This window comes from Mycteria americana, chromosome 18 (genome assembly GCF_035582795.1).
Source record: "Mycteria americana isolate JAX WOST 10 ecotype Jacksonville Zoo and Gardens chromosome 18, USCA_MyAme_1.0, whole genome shotgun sequence".
Classification (NCBI taxonomy): Eukaryota; Metazoa; Chordata; class Aves; order Ciconiiformes; family Ciconiidae; genus Mycteria; species Mycteria americana.
In genome coordinates, this window is record NC_134382.1 from 2,107,371 (window position 1) to 2,129,107 (window position 21,737).

General features: G+C 52.4%; 1 protein-coding gene across 2 annotated transcripts in view; it reads right to left on the reverse strand.

The window, feature by feature from the left end:
• Window positions 1–21,737, reverse strand: part of EPHB2 (EPH receptor B2) — a 129,647-nt gene that overhangs the window by 91,458 nt on the left and 16,452 nt on the right. The gene's annotated exons all lie outside the window — the stretch shown is intronic.

Sequence of the window (21,737 nt, forward strand, 5' to 3'; positions counted from 1 at the left end):
TTTCTCAGCGTTTTGCATGGTAGGCAGAATTCTTGGTGATGCAGTAGCACACTGGAAGGAACAGCACTTTTAGGACTTAAAAGTACTAAAAAATTAAACCAACGTTAGAGCTGGTTTTCCAGGCGATTTGGGTTGAAATAGGTCAGGTGGCGCTACTGCCAGCCAACACAGAGGAGAGAACTCTCCCTAAGCCACGCGGGCAGCAAAGCCTCCTTGTCTTTTCTACAGCTCATCACGCTTCCAGCACTGAAGTTTTTTTCATCCCAAATAGCTATAGGTTGGCCTAACTACACTGATGGCATGAGAAGGGATGCTCAGGTTATGGCACCCCAATACTTGGGCTAACGTGTGTAGGTGTTCCCCATCCAGCATGGGAACGGGCCAGATGGCCCCATCAGAAATACATTGGACAGACACTTCCATGAGTGGTTTCCACAATCTGGGTAACTGTCCATCCTCCAGGTCTGCAGTTGCATGCTTGTTGCAAGATGGGGATTTTTCTGCACCGTGCCTAATGCTGACATTTTAAGAAAATAGGATAATATTCCAGTGTTTAGAAAATGGAGTTTAGAAATCACCCCCAAAGGTTTCTGCACACTGAGGCTGGGCATGGGAAAAGCATGATGCTTGTGGGACAGACTGTGCAGGCCAGCATATGGCCAGTGATTCTGTGGCCAAGACCAAGGTGATGCCCACAGAAGAAATTATGTCCCTCTGCTCTGTAGAGAGAATGTGAATCTGCCCCAGTTTCAGCACATGCACTCTGGATGCCAGCTGCATTTGCAGGGATGCTGGAAAGCATCCATCGCGCACACACTCAAGACACAAACACAAAATTCAGCTTGCAGCTTCTCTTCCCCTGTCCCCTCAGTTAATGCAGGACAGGCAGGGAAACAGTCGAGCTTTAGGGCTCTGCAGCTCTCAAGAAAAAGCATCTTATGCTCAAGACGTACACCCACTCCGCATCAGCTCACTGAGAGCAATCAATCAGAAGAACCCCAATATAGTCGAGATCTCCAGCCACCATCCTATAACCCAACAAATGGTGCCAGTGCCCATAGCCACAACAGGGACGGAGAGTTACTGACTGTAACCGTGTCCTGTTGCTGCTCCTTACCACCAAAAAACCAAGCATCCTGCCACAAATCCCCCAAAAGCATCTCCACCTTCTCCACTTTCACTGTGCTGAACAAAAATGAAGGAAGAAAAGCTCAGCCTTGAGCAGACCCATCATTTAAGAGACAAGCCTGGATACAGAAATGACTGCTGTTCAGCCTGCCCGACAGCGCACATGAACTCCCCTTTTCCCATCGGCAAGCCAAAAAGTGCCTCGGCACAGATATGCTCCTTGCACCTACTTCTGGCAGTAAATCATTTTCAGACTGTGGGTTGTTTGTTACTCCTGGTTAGAGCCAGCGGTTTCCAGTTCACAGGAAACCAGGATTTCAAAATTTGGTTTTATTCCAAGAGTAAAAAGCAAAAATAGTTCTTCTCAAATTTTCCCACTAGGAAGAGTTCTGGAAAACAGCTAGTCCAGAAACAGTTGTCATTCAGATTTATGAAATTTCTTTTTAAACCAAATATTTGTTTACATAGTTCAATAATAGTGTTTATTTTATCAGAGGATCTGGCTTTCTCATTAAAACACCAGTGGCACTTTGATCTGAAAGGAAAACAACATTTTTCACCCAGTGCTAGCTAGAAGCTGCATTACTTTAAAAAAACCTTAAATTTGTTACTTTATCTTAACTATCAATGACAGTGGTGCATAGTAAGTATATTAATAGCAGTGACTATAATGTAAAAGAAGATACACTCTAAAACAGTATAAATAATTCCCCAAATAAAAATATTCTGAAGCATTTTGCATTTTTAAAAGACTTTTATTTAATGAAAACTCAATGCAATGGAAGTGTTGTGCTCGCTGCATTACTGCAGAGCACACTGCCCACAGCCCTCGCCACTGCCCCTTATCCTCAGCTGAAGAATTGCACATCTCCTTGGAGTGATGCATCTACCCCAGCTGGCCCAATGACATCTTGTTTTGACACAAGTCAAGGAGGAGTAGAAATTTGCAGGTTTTAAGCAAGTTTTTCCAATGGTCAATTATCTTCTCATAAAAAAAATCTTCCATTAATTTTAGTCTGAATTTACACTGTTCGGCTGCAAGCTATTAGATTTCCTTTTACTTGTACAAAGACTCTGCTATCCAAAACCTCCTTTCCCTCTTGTAGTGCTTAAGGGTGGCAAATGAATCATCTCCAAGATAACTAAATTAGCTGAGCTTCCTTATTCTTACACCCTAAAATAGGTTCCTTTCTTTGAGGCTCTTGTTTATCAACCTTCTTTGTGTAAGGTGGACCCCAAGACTGTGGTTCTCATTGCACACAGCTGTAACATCCCAATGTGTCCCTTTTTGCACAGCTTTTCTACCAAATTGCTGCCCTGTCTAAAGTCCATTTGGAGATGGGTTGGCATGTTAGCACTTAGCAGTAGTTGCCTGAATTACAGAAAATTGTGAATAACTGGTCCCCATGAATCAGAGCAAACCTGGTTAGTCAAACTGACTGCAAAAGTGGATGTGAAGCCAGGATGGGTTTCAATGGTGGTCGTGGGTTTGCTCCATCATCTATTGATGGCTGACTTCAAAACACCTTATTGTCCAAATAATGGCCTGCCACAGAGTCATCTTGCCCGTATACCTGGCCAGGAGCACCCCTCACCCCCCACCTGAGGTCAAGGAGGCCACATGGTCCTCCACGGAAGATCACTGTCTTATCCCTGAGAAGTTTCTTATTTCCAGACAAAAGAAGTGCATTAATTCATTTCTCCAGCAAACAAAATCAGGAGTGATGTCCAATGAACCAACATATCCCTCATCTGCAGGGGCTTCTCTCTGCCTCTCTCTCAGGCTCAGACCTGCTCAGATCTCCACAGCAAGAGGCAGTGGTGGACAGACTGCGGTGGGAGGAAGGCCCCATAAAGACGCAGCCAAGCCCTGCTCTGACATTCCATCCTGAAAGTGCTGGAATGGAGTCCAAACTAGCAATCAATAAACCAGGAAGGTTTAAGAAAGCAAGACAAGGCCTTACCACCCACCTCAGCCACGCAATAGAAAGGCTGAGATTCCCCTGGGGTCTATTTCTCCTTCAGCTGGATGAGTTTTTATTGCTGCAGGGGGACTGCGGAAGCTCATCAAAGAGGAGTTTGCAAGATGACTGATTGTGGTCTACAAGGATCTACACCAGGAGAAAGTAGCAGGAAACAGAGCTCCTTAGCTCGTGAGGGAAATTGCAGCTACAGCTTTGCCTGGGAGCTGAACCCAGTAAGACACGTGCAAACAAGATTTGATTTTACCAGGGAAGGTAATCACCCCTGAAGAGTAATTGCCAAGAGGAGCAGATCTTGCACTGTTTGCATCCTTCTCCATCCCGGGTGAGCTAGGAGTGGGAGAAGCACATGTTGCAGGAGCACACACTGGGCAGGAGGTCACCTTGGTTCCTTCTGGCCATCAAGGTATGATAACCGAGGACATACTCATGGACATGAGTGGATGGGTGACTCCAGGTACCAAGATGTCAGTCGTACAGAGTTCTGCTACAGGTGCAAGCCCTACACAGGGTGTGATAAGCCCCAAGGAATTGGAACCCACCATCCTCCAGAGGCAGCTCCTCCACCCGCCGTAGTCCCAATGGGGCTGGCCTCAGTGCGCTCAGCCCCTTGCAACTTCTGCACCCACGGTGACCCGTGGTGGGCTGCTATGGCCATATCCCACCCAGCAGGTCTCCTGATCCTACCTGCGGGCTGCCCCATGCTCATACCCTGCTCCAGGCACCCAAAAGGACCAACTCCTGGGCTGGGGACAACAAAGACAGACCAATTTCTGGATGGGCAATCCCAAGCCCAACTGTTAGCACCCTGCCAACCGTGGAGAGAAGAAGGTGGCTGCTTCAACCAGCAAACTCGGCAGCTTCACCCACTGTCACAGCCAATGCTTTCACAGTGCCATCCTGCCGGTTTGGCAGTGCCAAATAACAGGGTGACGGGCTGGTGCCTCGGCAGCCCCATAAAGACCCCCCTAGCATCCAGGACAGAACAACCCCCCGGCAATGACAGTGACGACATGGAGCAAAGCCATCTGGGAGCATGAGGGGCGGGCGTCTGGCCCCTGGCCCATCTCTGGTGGCTGGCGATAGCTGCAGCTCAGTGAAATGCTCTCTCCGGAGCAGCATTTTCTCAATGTTGTTGTTTGTGTTCTTCCCTCCCGCGTGTTTATCTGCAGATTCACATGCTACCCACGGCATTATAAATAAATCTGCAGCTGCTCGAAACCAGCAGACGCAACTCTGGCCCGCTTCCCACCAGAAACCGCGCTGCTCCCCACGGGACGGTTAGGAGATAAGTGCCTGTCCTTTTCACTTTGAAGATGCTTTCAATAAGCAACTTTCTGCCAGCGCTGGGACCCGTCGCCAGCACTGCCGCTTGCTACGAGGGCATGCCAGGGCTCCAGCTTGAGCACTTTGCATCTAAAGATGCGTCATCACCACTGTACCACCACCACCTCCAGATGCTCAACAGCTAAGCTAAGATGCTGTCAAACTGGTGATCTGCTATGCCAATGACCTGGGTGGGGGGCTCCTACACTTCTGCGTGGTCTTCTTGCTGCTCAGCCACAAGCGAGATGAGTGTGGGGATCTCAGCTGCACCAGCTCCTCCCATCTGGCCAAGTCAGGACTGAGACTGGTGGGCAGATCTGGGAGGGAAGGACAAGACTGGGATCACGCTGCGTGCTGGCAGTGGGATGGCCAGGACTGGGGATGGAGAGTGACAGGACCAAGGGACAGTGGCAGAGAGGCTGAAGGGGCAAGAGATTAACAGAGGAGCTGTGCACATTGCAGACACACTTCTCTGTGTCCAGAAAAATAACTTCCGTGGAGTTTTGCCAATTTAGACCAATTTAGAGCATCTGGCCCCGAGTTTCTCAGAAGTCCTGGCAAATCCTTCACATTCACAGGCTCCAAACTCATCCAGATAAAGAAACAGCTGGACAAATAAATAGCCCCACAGATAGCTGGAGCCTCCACCCTCATTTTTCCACCCACAACTTTTTCCCTTCCCCTTTCACTTCTCACGCCAGCTCCTCCCTCAGGGTAGGGAACTTGCCAGCATTTTAATCCTGGTACAATATTATTAACACAGGGAGCGAGCTTCTCGGTTGACCCAGGATCGCATCAGCTGGGGCCAGTGCTGGACATGCAAAGCAGGCAAGAAGTTGCCCAGACCTCTCCGATGGGCTGGGAGCAAAGTCATCCCAAGGCAGACACAGGGGGGAGACTCTGCCTTGTCACCATCTCCCAGACGTGACCTGGAAGCCCACCTAACGCACCACATCAGATCAGTCCAGGCTGGAGGGATACTGCAGAACAGGCTCAGTGCCGGAGCCCAGCTGGGTGGAGCAAGACCAGGATCCGCGCCAGAGACGCCGCAGCTTGGGATAAACTCCTCCGCGCAGGCACACGTGCTCCTGAAACCGCATTTCCAGCCTGTCCTCAGGCACAGCCACCGCATCCCCATGCAGGGGGGGCGGCTAATGAAAAACCCGTCTGTCCCCCACCCTGAGGAGCCCTTGCCACAGATCTGTTTACCCTTCCAGAAGTTGAAAGGCCCCTCTCTGCCTCCCGTGCTTTACTGGAGCCTTATTATAATATTTTTGCCAGTGAGAGCTGAGAGGGGCTGAGCAAACCCAGTGGCCCTTCTCTGCAGCCCTGAGCTCTGCTTTGCCTGGCTGATGGCCAGCGGAACAAACTGAAACCCAATCCCCCCTGGCCGACCCGCTGGCGCGGGAACAGCACACTGCATTGTGAGCCGGCGGCTACAGGATATTTTGGATACTTCACTCAGGGATCCACTTAAACTCCAAGAGGGAGAGTGATTGATAGGGAGCGAGAAGAAGCAGTTGACTGAGCTGGGATGGGGACCGCCAGCATCCCACCCTGTACTCAGAGCCCCAAAGGCCACCCCAAGGGCAGCTGTACCACGTCATGATGGTGGTCCCGGTGCTGCAAGAAACCCATCAGACAGGTATCTGGTTGTTCAACACCTCTCCCTGGAAAATTAGGTCCAGCCAGACTCAGAGACCTAAGAATAACGGTGAGTCCAGCATCTCCGTCATCCAGAGCATCTCTGACCTGCAGCCCCCCAGGCTATTAAGTTCTGGGGGTTAGCAAGGCACCGACTGGGGAGGCCTGACCCCTGAGATACCACACAGTGCTGGCAAGGGAGAGATGTCACCACTTTTGGGGAGCCATGAAGCCCCTCAGTTCACCAGGATGTCACCCAAGCCTGCCTGCAAGCCCTGTGAAACAGGAGTCAGCCCCAGAGCCAGCAGGGGAGCAGGGGATTGTGCTGGAAGCTGGTGGGGCTCAGCAGTGGGGCTTGCTGGGTGGGGCTTGCTGGGTGGGGCTTGCTGGGATGCCTTCACCCATCTACTGGGTGATGCTCAGCTGCTTGTGACACTCAGAGGCAGGACTGGTGTCAAACGAAGAGATGTCCCCAGGATGCCCTGCTCTTAGCACGGTGGTTCAGCAGCCCCACTGAAAACTCCCCCTGCATTTTTCCGCACCTTGTCGGAGGGGCTGCCATGACCTGCGCTATGCTTTCCCCATCCCCACCTAGGTCCCTCCCTTCCCCTGATCCCCCATGCCCCATCTGACCATATGCATCACTGGACCCATCCTCAGGGTACCAAACCCAGGTCTGATGCTGCTGTGCAGAAAAGGGGGAGCACTGAGGCCCTCAGCTCCCAGCCCTTGCTAGACTGGGAAATAAGGAAAGCAGGGCTCAGAGCAGAGCTGCACCTTGCCATCGGGCATAGGGCATGCCAATGGGTGAGCCGGGAGCTGGTGCCGAGCACCACCGTGACCCAAAGCCAGCACACTGGGAGGAGCAGCTTCACAGCTCCTCTTCCCAGCTCCTCCCTCCTCTGAAGCAGTCGGCCGTTGCAGGCATTTCCCAGCATGGTGCTGGCTGCTCCACTGCTGGAAAGCTCAAAACCAAGGTGAAAGCCCAACTCGACAGCCTCAGGGGTCCTGCAAGTTATCCAAGCATGTATCCTGCTTTCTAAGCACCAAACTGACCATCAGCCTGTCCAGACACCGTCACTGTCAGGCAGACAAGCGCTAAGGATTGCCCCTCTCATCTGCCTGGCCGGGATGGATACAGCCCAGCTCTGGCTCTCAGCTGAGAGGGGCTGGGGCTGGGAATTCAGATTTTGTGATCTTTCAGCCTGGGTCCTCTGCTGAAGAAGCAGGTTAGGCTGGATGAGAGGGAGGACCACACTCCATCAGGCTGCCACATCGCCCCCAGTCATCGCTGCAGATGCATCCTCTCCAGCCCCAGCTTCCCGACACCATCTGCCCCAGAGGTCAGCAGAAACCTGATAACCCCACCAGAGACCCCAGAAAGCTGCTCCAGCAGCACCAGGGACCCACGGTCCTGGCTGGCAGCATCTGCCCCAAAAAGAGCTGGGTCCGAGTAGGTGGTCCGAGTTCAGCCCAGGGCAGGCTGCTGGGAGGACACAATGCAGATGCTAAATGCCAGAGAGCAGGGGCCCTCCTCCTGCTTCCAGGAACACAGTAGCCACACAGAGAAGACACAGATGCAGACATTTAACAGCCATTGCTACTGTCAGCACTAATGACTCAGTCCCTGCAGTGGCAGCAACCCCATCGTCTGCAAGACACCTTGCAGGAGGGAATCCCAAGGTTAAGCAAGCATTGTCCTCACCCGCATCCAGCCTCATCCACCCAATCAGGACAGCCCAGCAAAGACTAAATTCCCCACCAAGCCATCCCCCAGGAGGACGGAGTGGGGCCATGTCCCTCCCAACAGCCTCCAGGTCCCTTTTCCTCTCCAGGGCCGGCAGGGACACTCTGGGAGGTTGGAGACCCCATGCCCACAAGCTCCTTCTGCAGATGCTCCAGCCCCAAAGGAGCCGGAAGCCTCCAACATGCGCTGCCCCGGTCCAGCTGTTAGCGTGGCACAGCCACCATACGGGGCTGGCCCCACGGCACAGATGAGCATATGGCCATCACCACTGGAGCCCAAACACAGAGCCACTACCAATGGTGTGCAGCAGCGGATGCCACGTATGGCTCCTGGCTACAGCATCCAGGGGAAAGAGTTGCTTTACAACATAATAACCTGCTCCCACCACCGTGGTTGGGGCCAACTGGTATAAGGTGTAATGCCCAGGGTGCAGGGCCACACCACCTAGACCCCCTTGATACCCCAGACCCACTCTCCAGTATCTCAGACACAGCATCCTGTATCCCCAGACCTACTTGCCTGTATCCCCAGGCACAGGGGCGAGGTGACCTCAGGAGATTTGGGATGCAGCAGGAAGCCCGGAGGCTGCAGAGCATCACCAGGTAAAGAGCACGTGCTCGGCTCTCACACAACACCCATCCCTTTTCACCACTAACCCCTGCCCATCATTCGATGTGATGAGCGTTGAGGGGACCAGGAGGAGTGACATGAGCCCAGGGCATGGGTTTCTGGCCAGCTCTGCCTCCCCTTCCCCCTGGGGTTGGTGCTATCAGCCACCCCCACCCAGAGTGGGGACGGTGTGCACAGCGAGCCCCTGTCCCACCTCCCAGCACTGCTGGCACTAAATGAGGTTTTGTCACCCTGCATGGTGGCACAGGCTGCAGGCAACTTGTTCCCAGCAGGCTCTGGAGCCCTGCTCAGCATCCCAATTGAGCTACCCTTAATGGGCTTCAATTTTAATTTGCTTTTATTGGAAAACACAGATGGTGACCGCCCCTCCCTCCCGCCTGAACATATACAGGGTAATAACATTTACGGGGGAAAGATATTATCTCCAAACACAGCCAAGGCTCTAGCAAAAGCCCCACCACCACACAGCGCCGCGCAGCTGTGCCGCACAGCCCTGGGCCTGGCTCGTAAAGGCAGGGCCACACAGAGCCACCGTCACGGAGGGGGCGAGGGGAGGCAGGACCAGGGTCCAGCGAAGGAGAATTAAAGACCTGGTGCAGCCAAGCAAGCCTGGCAGATTAACCTGGTTAACTTCTTCCGTGACCGGATCTTTGCAAAGCAACGTGGGGAGCTGCCTGAAGCAGAGGGATGCTCAAAGCTGCTGTCCAGGGCTGGAGGGCTGCGCTGGTGTACCCACCCCACCAGAGCCAGCCCCTGCCTGCAGCCTGGACAGCTGCTCCAAGCATCCCTGGCTCCAGCCAGTCCCCTGCAACAAATTCATGTCAGAGCTCAGGGCGGCTGCAGGGAGGTGACGGCAGTGCAGGGACAGGCAGGGACAGGCAGGCACTGCTGCACGAGCAGCCAGGCTACACCAGCCCCAGCAAGCCAGGGTGGGGAGTTCCCCAGCAAAGAATAAGCATCAAGCAGCCTTCGACCTGTGTCACATGCACCTGGGCACCCAAATGCTGGTGCCTGCGGATGCTCCTGCTCCTCCGGCACTGCCGGTGCTGCCGTGCAGAGTGCCAGACCCACTGTCATACTCCCCCACCGCCAAGCACACAGAGCACATGGCTGAGCGGGGATGCCCTCCACCACGCTCGTCTGGCTCTGTGCACCTACCTGACAGCCAAGTATTCCTGCTTTTCACTGTTTTTACTGACAGGCTGTAAATTTGCTTCTGGTTGGCAGCTCCAAGTGGTAACGGCTTGGGAGGAACCACAGGGCCAGCTGCAGGCTTGTTTCTGCCAAGCCGCGGAGGGATGCCCCGCGCCCTGGGCTGGCCATGGCAGCAGGGTGCTCCGGATCAGGCTCCCGGCCACAGGAAGCCTCTACCCAGGAGAGACACAGGAAATCCCAAAATCCCTACAAGGAGCTTGGCTTCCTTCTAGCAGCTCCTGAGGCCACAACATCTCTCCGCCGCCACCACTTTGGTATCTCTGGGGGTTTGCTCGCAGCCACGCCAGGAACGCAAACCCTGTGTCCCCTCTAGGCCCCCCTGCTGCAGATAAAGCCACAGTGGAGCCAGCAGCTGTGGGCGGTGGGTATTTTTAGCAAGCTGCAAATGTTTCCTTCATTGGGAAAACCCCATCTTCAATACCTCACCACAGAGAGGGATTCCTCTTTTACGCCTGGGTAATTCATTACACACTAATACAACCTCCCCAGGCAGCAGGTTGAACCAAGGAGATGCTCCACCAGTGGATGCCATGAGGCTCCTGCTCACTGGTGGCCCTGCCCTGGCAAGGGATGTGCTCCATCCATCCATCATAGCACTCCCCATCAAGCAGGAGCCAGCCAGCTGCCCTCCATTGGGAAAGAGCATCCCCAAAGCAGGCAGGAGATGGGCTGTGGGACCGCAAGAAGAGCGAAGCCTCTCCAGGGCTGAAATCTCAGGTACGACTTGCATCTGTGCCACAGCAGAGGTGCCATCACCCAACAAGGGCTGCCTCGAGGAGCTGGGGGACCGGGGACCAGTACAGGAGTGGGGAACGTCCACACCGGGATGTATCTGCAGGTCTGCAGACCAGCCTGGAGAAGGTGGCAGCAGCTTATGAACCAGCTCTGCTGCTCATGGGGCTGAAGGAGAGCACATGCCAGGGTCCAGGCTGCCACTGGGATGGCATCCTGGAGACCCCAACACTTGTGGAGACTCATTTCCATCACAAAACTAATACAACCGATGTGGGTAATTGCAGAGCAAACCTCATTTTGTCAGCGGAAGAGGAGTGCATCAATGAACCGAGGATGAGCCGTTGCGCAGGTACAGACAACCATAATCTGGTTACACGTATATGGAAAGAGATTTTTGCACTCACCAAAAAGAAACACACCCGGAGGTGGAAAAGGGGCAATTTCCAAAATTTCAAAGGGATTATTAGCAAAAATTGATTAGGGGAAAAATGTAAACAAAACAATGAATAGTAATTACAGCTAGCTTAAGAAGGCTTTGCCAAAATCTCATAAATCTGCGATCATAAAAGAAGGCGTCTTTAGCTAAAAATTATCTTGGCTTCGAATAAAAGAAAAAAATTGCAGTAAAAATAAACATATTGTATAAATTAAAACCAAGGGAAGTTGGCAGCAGTAAATTAGCAGTTATAAGATGCAGACAGTTGCAAAAGGATGTATCAATGAAAAAATCAACTGCCAGCAAACATAAAGGAGAGAAAAAGAGGAATTTTGAAATACACCAAAAGCAAACACAACCAGAGCTGTGGAAAGGCAAGTCCATGGGGACACTCAAGTGTGAAGTCAAGCAGCAAAGACAGATGCCCCAACGCACTGGGCAAAAAAAAAGGACAAAGCCAGGAGGGACAAGCAGACGTGGTGGCTCCAGGCTGGGTACCAGCAGTGACCAGGGGATGCCGAGAGCCACGGACACGCCTGAGACCCCTCTCACTGGCAGCGTCGCACGGCCCCAGGCAGCTCCTCACCCTGTCTCATCCAGGAGCGAGGCATGTGCAGTGTCAGGACAACATTAGCAACTTTAGAGTTGTTTCCTGATAGCAGCATCATCCCCAAGACAACTATTTGCTCTCAAGCAGCTCCTTCATGTGGTCAGCGGAGCCCCTACAGATCTGTGGGGCAAGGACAGCCCCAGGACCAACAGCTCTCCTCTCCCCTGCCAACACTTTTTGCCGTGCACCAAGCAGGGATGGTGCAGTCTAAGGATGGGGAATGATTCCGCAGCATCCCACAGGGCTGGTGGCAAGGAGCTCAGGGGTCTCAGTCCAACCCCGTCCCCACCACAAGACCAGGGCAGCTGGGGCTTTGCCTAGCTAAGCCTGGGAGAGCTCCAGGGATGGAGATGCCTCAGTGCCCCGAGGACTCGCTGCAAAGCGATGCAGACATTTCCAGCTGCGCAGCAAACCCTTCCTGGACCAGGAGGATGCCTAAAGCACGTGGTCCAGGTGCTGCCTGCAGAGAGGCCATGGTGGCTCTACAAGTACCGCTGCAGGATCCATCCCGGCCCCCCAGGCATGATCACCAAACCCTGGCAGAAGAAACAACCCATCGGTTCTGCAAAAGCTGCAGCAGTCGCCCAGACAACTCAGCCAACATCTCGGCAGGAGTCAAACCAGAGAGATGCCTGGGGTATTAGCTGAACAGCCGGGATGTAGGACAACTCGGTGAGCATTGGTGGGGGTGGATCCAGTGCTGAGAGCTCTCCAGGCCAAAAACCAGGCAGTTCAGCCCCATGCTGCAGCCCCACTTCCTCGCTCTGTACCTCGGATGCTTTGTCAAGGAGGCACAGCAACGGGAACACCCCCCGAGCAAGCTTTGAGGATAAAAGCGGCAGAGGTATCAGCGTGGGTGTTGGCCAGACGTAACTAGGAGTTCATGGCTCCTCTGCATCCCTCTGCACACCTGGTGCTGGACAGACCACTGCCACCATGCTTCTGCAGTGGGGAAGGTCCCTGTTTCACTGTCTTTTCTCACTACGGGTAAAAGCCTCTTGCACGTATTGCAGCAATGACCAGCTCTTCCAGAGCATGCCTGTGCAAGGAGGAGGTATCACTCTTCCCCACTGGCTGGGAGGGAAACTGAGGCAGGGAGCACTCCCCACTGCCTGGCCCAGAATGCTCCAAGGAGAGGCTGGAGAAATCAGTAAGCATGAAGCACCTTGTCCCCTTGCAATGCATGGTTTTGGCTTAGCACTGATCAGCACCCCCAGACCCTTCCAGCACATGACACTGAAGTGACCACAGTGGTTGGCACTGCCCATGCAAACCCAGAGACACGCACCCAGCAGTAAGCTCACCCACAGGCACCTGTGGACCCTGCGGGGAAGATATGCCCTTGGGACAAGCTGTGTCTGCACCCTCTCCTCAGCACCCCAGGCCTCCAGTGCTCTTTGCATGGGTGCACGATGGGGACTGTGGAAGGATCCACCGTGGCACCCCCACTCCCTCCCCATGTGCAAAACCACCCTACCAAGAACAGAGCAGCCCTGCAACCTCCGAGCACCAAAGGATGAGCAGACAAACACGTACAGCTTTGCAGTGTTTAGGGCTTGCTGCCTGGGCCTCATAAAAGTACCATGCTTCCAAAATTTAGTGTACAGAGTGACTGAGGCGTTACCTGACAACCTCCTCAGCCTTGACACAGGAAATCAGGTGAAAAGTCTTGTGCAGGGAATGCACCATCGCCCAAATTCCCTACTCAGCATGAAGCAGCCTTTATAAATGTCTGCAGGAGGAAAACATGTGAAGGAGCAGCAAGTTCATCCTCCCCTTGCTGCTGCACTCCCAATGATCTTTGAATCCCACAAGTGGGATGGGAAGGGATGTCTGGAGGGCTCAAGTCCCATCCCTGCTCAGGGAGGGACTCTGATCTATGGCATGTGCTTGAGCACCCACGGATGCACCCAAACACCTGGGAACACTAAAAGAAGAGGACACCGCTCTTCTCTCATTTCCCAACACTGCACTCGATCCTCTGCCATCACAGCATCCCTCTCCTTGCCCATGCTTTCAGGAGATGGAGCCCCCTGAGAGCACCGTGGCAGGTCTTGCTGCTGCCATACAAGAGCCTGGGCCAGCCAGCGACCACGATGGCCAAGCCATGGGAAACCACCAGCACCCTGCACCACTGTCAGCAACGCTGGAGCAGATAGGCTGCTGGCTCTGGGATGCACAGGGAATTTATGGCAGGCAACACATGTAGCCTGGGCCGAGGGTGGCCACATAGATGTCCTCAAGACCACACTTGCCTGCCAGGCAAAGCACAAGCTTGCACGCACAGCTTCGTGCGTGGTCATTGCATCTCCTCCAGAGCACCTGGGACCACAGCATGCCCCAGAAACCTTGACAAGCTACTGGTGCCATGGAGAGCCCAGAGGCTGTGATGCTACCGCAGGCCAGACATGACTCTGGCCCTGAGGTGGGCTGCTTTCAAGCAGAGGGTGAGCACAGCCCAGGGGTTGGCAGCAGCACCGCTCCTCTGAATGGGGATGCCAGAGTGAGTCCAGCTGACTTGATCTCGGCAGGTGCAGAGCCTGCCCATGGGAGAGGTGTCCAACACCTCTCACCATCCACGAGGCAGTGTGGCTGATGCCGCAAAAGCAACAGTCCCATGGCAGATGGTCTGCCACCACGGGCACTGGGGCTGCCGATCCCATGGGAGATGGGCTGACACTGCAGGCAGCCTTGCAGGGCACCAGGGCTCTCCCATCCGACTGGAAAAGCTCCATTGCAAATACCATCAGATGCTGCCATCTTCAATAAGTCTCTCTTGCCATAACACATACCTGGCTGCTCACCGAGAACACCTGGAACATGAATGCTGCCCTCTGAGCTGCTCGCCCCAAATGCACAAGGCAAGTCTCCCCAAAATCCACATCCTAGTAGGCAGCAAAGGAGGGGACCAGCTGGTCCCAGCCCTGCCAGGAGCATGTCTGCGCCCCATCAAACCCCAGCAGCCCAGGCAGTGGAAAACATCTCCTCGGGGTGAAAAATACCTCCTCGACTCACAGGAGGTACCTCCCCTGCCCGCAGAGAATACAGCACTTCTCTGTGTCTCCTCATTTATGCTGCCTGGAGAGCAGAGGCTCCAGGGCTGGCTGCCTCGGCACAGCCGCCCCCAGCAGAGACACCAGTGGGATGCACAGGGCTGCTGGCCCCATCTATCCGCTCATGCTGCCAGGGATTTATAGATGAATAAAAACTCGTTGGCTGAGCCTTTGTTTACTCCTCTCAGAGAAAATAATTAACTCTTGACGCAGTTCTGACTCACGGGACGTAGATTTAAAGAACTTGGTAAAAATGTCCTTAAAGCTGCCCCACTCCAGGCATGGTCAAAAGCAAATTATAATATTCCCTGTATCACACCAGGGCAGTGCCAAGCCCAGCCTCACCAGCTCCACACACCCACTTGTCCCCATGCCATTATGTGCCCAGGCCAGGACTGATCCCCAGGGAGAGTCCACAAAGAGCAAAGTCCTGCACCGGGGAGCCCGGCAAAGAAGCCATGGAGGGATGGGAGAGGTGTGGGACAGGCAGGAGCATCCCTGCAGGGACACGCCATGCCAGCCAGGGAGGTGACAGCTGCTGACACCCAGCTGGTTTCCACCGCAGAGGAGCTGGGCAAGTGTGAAACAAGACGATCAGACCTTCAGTGCCTTTTATTTCCGATAACTTTTTTTCCTTCAGATACCACAGATTTGCCCGACGGGTCACTCAAGTGAGAAAGCTCCCAAAAGTGAAATGTTGCATTGCAGAGGCACAGGTGACAGGAGGGGGCACCCACATGGCTCAACCGCCACCAAACATGTGGGTCCTCTGAGGTAGCACTTGGGATGGGGCAGAGCACACGGTGATGTGCCTGGGAGCAGAGCCCTGATGGTATTCGCTACAGGCATGGCACAAGGCTTGCAAACGCTCATTCAGCACTTGGGAGCAGCTCTTGCTTTGGCCGGCCCCACTAAAAAAAAGGGGGTTTCTGCTTCCCACAGAGCAGAGAAACACCAGACCATGGAAAACACAACACTGAGCACCCAAAAACCAAACGCATGAACAAAATCGCTTCGACCCTTTTTTGCTGCAGGGGAGGGGGCAGCGAAGCACCCAAGGCGCCAACACCCCCAACCAGCCTGGGGGCAGTGGCTGTCTGCAGCGGGCCGGTTGTCACGGATGTGGCAGCGGGTGTCCAACAGCAAGGACGGGCGAACAAAGGACAGTTCACGGCTCCATCGATCTGGAGGTCAGACGGGTGAAGCGCAAACATCTGGTCTGACACTCTACCCAGTGCCGGCTGAAGGACTTCCCCAGGTCTATTTAGACAAGGGCAAGTCTTTCAGAAGGAAGCATCCAATATTGCTGTTAAATTTCCCAGGATGAAAAGCCCTCCCCAGCCCCAATTTGTGCCTGTGGGGAGGGGACCTCAAGCAGCCCAGGGTAAGTGCCAGCCAATGCCGCAGCAGCCGTGATGCATGCGGCTGGGAGATACCCATGTGCAGCAGGGTAATTCTTATCAGCAGCTTGTGTCCCGGCATCTTTGCATTTATTAGGATACCCCTTGAAACTGAAGCTTCAGTAAGATGTATCTTATCAGGGAGATGTTTGTTCCGTAGTACTCACAGAGGATGGGGTAAGCAGAGCCAGCCCAGCATGCTCCTGCATCAGGCAGCGGGAGCAGGGCTTTAGCATGAGGCACCGGCATCCACTGCAGCCGAACAAAAGCTCACATGTTTCTAAGCTAGAAAACAGCCTGGCCAGGCTGCTTGGCCAACCCTCCAGCCCAGCACGTGCCCAAGGATGGCTGGAGACAGAGGGGTATTAGCTGGAGGGAAGAGCCCCAGGGGTCAAAACCAGTTTATGAGAAATCAGACACCTTTGATCTACAGATTATGAGCAATAGCAAATCGACTACATCCCTGAGTGAACTGCTGCACAGTTAATTAGACACGTTATTAAAAACATGCTCCTCTACCAGTCTGAATTAGTCCAGCTTCCATGCCACAGAGTCCTGCCCTGCTAAATTAAACAGACCTTCACGATTAACAACCCTTCCTCCAGGCCGGTACCAGCAGATGAGGCAGAAGACACTCCTTAATCTGCTGGATAAATCAAACAACAGGCAGGTTTTCCACACCTTGAGTCATGACCATAGCTGGTTTATTTTTATTTTGATTATCCTTTGGCTGTGAACACCAGAAACGGACCCACCATCCAGGACCCATCATCACAAGGAAAAGATAAACTGGTATGTCCTGGCTCACCAAGCAAGGACCTGATTAGCTCTTTCACTCCAGGGAAATGCATTTCAAAGGTGTTTTCAGGGCCAGAGATTTCCCAGTTAGCATCTCCTGTCCCACAGCCGTGGACCACACTTTCTGCTCCCAGATACACCGTGGCCATACTCAGACCACTTTTGTTCCCCTGATGCACCAAATTCTCTCGGTTGTAACCAACCCATCCTCTCCCATCTGTATTACTCTCCCAGTACTGGTACTTGCTGCAGACAGGGATCTCATTAGCAATGCTGCCCCAAAAGTGGTGATGACCCACTTAGAGTACTTTCCTGTAAGGGCCAACTTTAAGCCCCTTCCGTACACGCCTCTAAATCCATTTCTTGCTAGAGCACCGTGGGAACCTCCCCATACTCCTAATGCTGCTGAATTGCACATAAAAAGCTTGAAACCCCTGGTTACCTCTGCAACAACTCTTAGGGTGACTCATCCATCCCCCAGTTTGAAAGCACCAAGTGCTGCCCACATGCTTTTCTCCATGCTAAAGCACTGTGTAGCGCACATCTCCATGATCGGCCCAATGTTACAGCCAGCCTGAGCAAGAGGGTATGTCCTCAGGGTAGCTTTGTTCCCCGTGATAAGGCAAAGCAAGTCCTACTGCTGCCCTGTTCCCCCAAACCCCACATCTTCACCCACATCTCCACCAGCAGAGCAGAGAACGGACAACCCCCCTTGAAGAGCATCGCTACGAGCTTGTTTTTTCTCCTTGGTACACATCCTCCGTGGGGTTTTGTAGCTGGCTGTTTCATCTTATGAGAGCCACCCCAGCTGCCCATTAAGCCTCGTGGGGACCACGCACACCAGCTGCAGGACCCAGCCCTCCCCAGCATCCTGACCCCCTGCCAGCCGACAAGCCTCCGCCTCACTCCCGGAGGCTTTTATTAGAAACACACAGTCACAAAACGTTGCAAGAGGAATCCATTACACAGCATTTAGTACGTATCATTTGTATTTCACAGCCAGCAATCTTCCTGATTTCACAGGGAAATGGCTATTAAAAACTCAGCTGCGGCGGATGGGAAGGGACCAGTGTGCCAGGTGGGAGCGGGGATGGAGGGAGCATTTCCAGGTCCGGGATGGACCTGCTCCCGTGTCTGGACATCTTTGGCAGCCACAGCCTCTCCCACTGCATCCTCCACTTGTGAGATGCTGTTGGCGTGGAGGAGAAGGCAGCTCTGCTGATCACAAATAATTCACCCCCATCTGACTCATGTGCTTTTTGAAGCTGGGGTGACTGCAAATTATTACTCCAAGGAAAGAGAAACTCTGAAGCACTCCAGCATTTAGTTTAGCATCGCTCCTACGAGGTATTCTGGATGCGTGCAGACATTTCTAGTTTGTGCACAGCAGAAATGTTGTGAGCCATGCCTTAGAGACAAATCAACTCACGGATTAGCTCCTCTCCCACCTCCTCCTAGGTGCTTCGTTCCCCAGACCTCTGAGACAGGATCTCTGGGGCAGTGGGGATCCATGGCCAAATGGGATCGTCACCATCGGGGCAATGCTATTCATGTACCACCAACATTTGGGGCAGAGTAAGAAGAGAAGAAAAAACAAAGACAGGGTTTAAACACTGAACCTGGCCATTCCCAGAAAGATGCAATTTCCTAAAGAAAAGGCTGAAAGCAATGAAGGGAAAACACAGCTTTCACCCATGCCCAGCTAACTAGAAGGCATCTCATCCCATAAAACAAGAACAGTGACTTATCTCATCCCATAAAATGAGAACAGCAAGTGACTCCAGGATGGGCATCCTGACCCAGGAGAGACCTTTTCAAAATATAAATTGTAACTTGGGATGTTCAAGTTGGATATTAAAAGATTATTTAGGATATTGCTTCCTCAGGAGGGCTGTACAGCCCTGAGGCAGGCCACCAGAGAGGTGGGGGATCTCCAGCACTGGAGGTTTCCAGGACTTAACTGGGTAAATCCACAGCCACCCTAATCACTGCTACAACTGGGACAGGGGGACTTAGGGACAGGGACACCAGAGCTGGGCATCTACTCTGATCAAAGATGGAGATGCCTTGTTTAACTGATGGAGTTGAAAAATCTTGTTCTTCAACAAGGTGAGCATTGCAGGACCCCAGATCACTTCCCCAGCAGGTCTCCTATATAATGACGCCAGCTACTATCTCATCCAGACCCCGTTTGCCACCCCAATGTTCCCTTCTTCTGGCAAGTGGAGCTACAACACACAGTTCTAAATTTTGCCCACAGGAAGGTTGGTTGGAACACAGGCTGGGAAACGCTCTCGTACATCATCCAGACCCATCTCCACATTAACCATCCAAGGAAGTAGGAGCCACCCCATCCCACTGACAATACAACCCCTTCTGCCTACTCCAGGATGCCCATCTGTTTAGTATTATAACTTATTTGGTGGGGGGAAAAAAATAGCATTGCTTTCTCTTTATTGTGTTTTGGAGCAAAAATCCAGCAGACGCACAAAGACAGCAAGGCACGAGTAAGGCAGGGTCTCCCTGGTCTAACACCAGGCTCATCGATATGAGTGAGTCTGCACCTTGGCATCCATCCTGCAAATTCAGAGGCTCACCTACCCTTCCGTGGATGCCAAAAGGACTCTTCTTCCTTAACCAGCAGCAATGCATCAAGTCAGCTGAACTTGCACAGCCCAAAACCAAGAGATGCCAGCAAATGTCTAGCAGGAGCCACCTTCTCAGGTGAAAGCTGGTTTTGGCAGGGCAGCAGGTCTTTCTCCATCAACAAAGCAGGGCAGGTCTCCTGCTCACAAAGGCTGTTGTCATTGCACATCCTCTCAAATCCAGCCATCAATGGTCTTTCTTCAGTCCTAAAACATCCTATTCAACTCACCTGACACTGTGCCTAACCCGAGGCTAAGGCAGTCTTGGACTCCCCTCTCCATTTCAGCAGGAAATCTGGCCAGGGCTCCTGAGGAGGAGGATAGTGAGAGCCAGGGAGAGGTGAGTGCAGGGTGACCAGCATGTCTGAACCGAGCTGCCACAGCAGACTGGGCTGTCACCTCTCCAAACCATGTCTCCTCCAGCTCCTGGCTTGTCTACAAAGGAGGGGATTGAACCAAGCCATCATTGGTATGTCAATCCATCAGAGCTGGGACTAGGAGTAGTCTACACTGTAAACTCATCAAAGGGCAGTTATCCTGAAGAGGATGCTGGAGAAGACATCTCAGTTTGCATCAGTTCAGCTCAGCCACCATTGCACCAATATAAATCAGAAACGTGCTCAGGATATGAAATAGTGCGATGACACACATGATGGAAAGCCAACACATGATGGACACAGAGCCAACGACCCAGCTCTCATCACCAGATTTCTGCTTCTCGCACTGCCTGGAAACAGGTCCCTTGTACCTGTCAATATCTGTCATCATTACACTATATCATACCCTGCAATCGGTGAGGACAGGCTCGTTACATAATTTTAATGCACAAAGTGCATTAAAGACCCCGAGGTCTACAATTTTGGACCTCATAATGACACAGAAAGAGGGCTGAATCACTGGACTGGAAGCATGTAATTGTCCCAGCGCTGACGATCATAGCCTGTGTTGGCCAAAGGGAGGACAGGTCAAACCTGAAATGGCTTTCCCAAATCTCAGAAAATTCGCAAGCAGAGTCAGCCAGGAAACAGGAGCAAAAAGTACAAATGAAAATCAGAGGGGTTTTGGACTAGATGATCTTTGGAGGTCCCTTCCAACCCAAACCATTCTATGATTCTATGACTCAAAGAAAAGTTTAAACAACTTTTTTTTTTTTTTTAAAGGCTACTATTTGACAATCTAGGAAGACAACAACTTCAAACAAAACCAACCTCAGAGTAACAAAGTGCTGGTGACGACCATGCGTACAAAGCCAATACGTGAGAAATGGAAGCAGCGTAAGCAGGCAACTCATATTTTATTGTGACTGGCATGAAGTGAAGCAAGTTAATAAGGGAAACCTATGGAAAAGCCATGCCTGGCATGGCTGAAGACAAGAAGAAGTTATGGTGGTGGCGGTGTTCTTTTAAGCATATAGACAAAATGCTAAGTAAAAATGTTAAAATTCACAGAAACATACAAAAAAGCATTGACAATGCCCAGAAATGGAGATCTGGAGATCCTGTCACCTTTCTGGGCCCTGCTTCACCACTGCACCGTTTTCAGGGCAATTTTTTTTCCCCCCTATATGCAATCAGAGCTTCCCTTGCTGCAGTTCTTTTTAACAGTTTGTGAACGATGGCCGTGGTCAGCCATTCTGTGTCTTTATTAGGAAAGTAGGATGTTATTTCCATAGCCCTCAGGAGGACAGGGCTGCTTCCTCCCGTTAGTAACACAGGATTCCTTAGCTCATACATAACTAACAACCCAGGGACTGTCTGACTGTAATTCTCTTAAAAATCACACACGCCGTTTGCAAGCATCTAGAAAATAACTAAGACTTTGGCCACAGCTGGAACAGATGCGCCAAGACCATGTGGTGAGCAAACAACTTGGCTCTTTTCTAACAGGGACAACAACCTCATGGAGGTGGGAGAAGCCACAGCCATCGTTTATCTTCATTTCTGGGCTTTTCAGTTATGACACTTTCATAAACAACCCCAAGGCACCACGGCCACATGAAATTCCTGTATGACACCTCCACAACAGGTTGAAAAATCAAATCCTGGGACTAGTCACTAACATCAGATTGGCAGAAAACCACAAGAAAGCTCCACAGCCTGGTTCCAGTACTGGTCAATGTTTGCATGAATAACCAGGCAGTGGAGCAAACCTACATAGCTCTTTCCAGCACTTTCCAGAGAGCATCTCCATCCCCTTTGCCAAGGGGGAGAGAGATGAACCCAGAAGCACTTTGGAAGGCAGGAGGAGACTTCAAAAAGATCTTTATCACTTGCAACAGCAGCCTGAGGAAAAGACAGTGCAGATCCATGAGCACCACCAGCCAGTGGAGAGCACAAGGCAGAGGACAACTTCTGACTGAGAAGTATCAGAGCTTACAATACTTAAGGG